This window comes from Nematolebias whitei, chromosome 9 (genome assembly GCF_014905685.2).
Source record: "Nematolebias whitei isolate Nwh7 chromosome 9, NemWhi1, whole genome shotgun sequence".
In the NCBI taxonomy this organism is placed as follows: domain Eukaryota; kingdom Metazoa; phylum Chordata; class Actinopteri; order Cyprinodontiformes; family Rivulidae; genus Nematolebias; species Nematolebias whitei.
Window position 1 is genome coordinate 28,422,062 of NC_056506.1, and position 1,127 is coordinate 28,423,188.

At 39.1% G+C, this 1,127-nt stretch overlaps 1 protein-coding gene across 1 annotated transcript in view; it reads right to left on the reverse strand.

Moving 5' to 3' along the window:
* dipk1aa (divergent protein kinase domain 1Aa) overlaps positions 1-1,127 on the reverse strand; it is a 32,719-nt gene that overhangs the window by 6,754 nt on the left and 24,838 nt on the right. The window lies entirely within an intron of this gene.

Consider the following 1,127-nt stretch of genomic DNA (forward strand, 5'->3'; position numbering starts at 1 on the left):
CTAACATGGCACTGTCATTACATTTGGTCTCACTAAACATATTGCTCCAGAAGTCATGTAGTTTCTTCAGATTTCTACATCCAAGATGTGCTGCCATCTTCTTTTTTGAGAGATGAGGCTTTCTCCTGATATCCAACAAAGTTCAGTCAGGCCGTCTAGACGGTTTCTTTTTTTGTTGACCCGTTTTGTCCTTCAACCAAAGGACTTCATCAGTCCAAGGAACCACACCAACTGAGTCCCACAAGCAGCACACTCACGTAGCGGAACAACCACTTCCTCCTGATAATCTTTCTGTTCAGTTTTGTTTTTTTTCCCTTTAATTGTACAGTAGTCCCTCGCTACTTCGCGGTTCGTTTTTTGTGGACTCGCTCTATCACGGTTTTTCAAGGTAAGATTGGACATGACACACAATTGGTTGATTGATGGATGAGGCGCACGATCGGCATGGGATTTTTATTTAACTTAAATTATTTTATATTATTTAGCAGCACCTGCTGTACCTTTGTGCAGCCCACACTGCAGGAGAAACTTCCTCTTGCAGCTCCTCCTCCCTCCTCCTCCTCTGTCTATCTCTGTTCTGCAGCGGAGAAGTGGGCGTGGCCAAGAGCGCAGATGTGGCTGAGAGGAGGCAGAGAGCTGAAATCATGACATTCTGTGCTCTGTTAGAGCATTTAGAGTTTAGAAACGAGGCAAAAAGGCCTTCTCCTACTCCGCTCCTGTTTCCTGGAATATCTTGTAAAAAGATCTGAAGCTCTCAACCTTGACTTCTCTAAGTGGCTTCAAATATCTGTTAAATTCTTGGCAAGAACCATTGCAGACATGTTCCTGTTTTTAGTATTCTGCATCACCCAACAACCTAGCTGTTTTTTCACTACTTTTCCTTTTAATTACCATTTTATTTTCACTTGTTAAAAAAAAAAATTTGTACACATCCTTTATAATTGTCTATTATTGTCTTTGTTGTCCACTGTTGTCATCACTCTGTTAAAATCAGGTCTCTCTTGTAAATGAGTCCTCGAGGCTCTATGGGATTAACTTGTATAAATAAAGGTTGAATGAAATAAACATTGTTTATAAAAACAAAAACAAAACAATATATATATATATATATATATATATATATATAT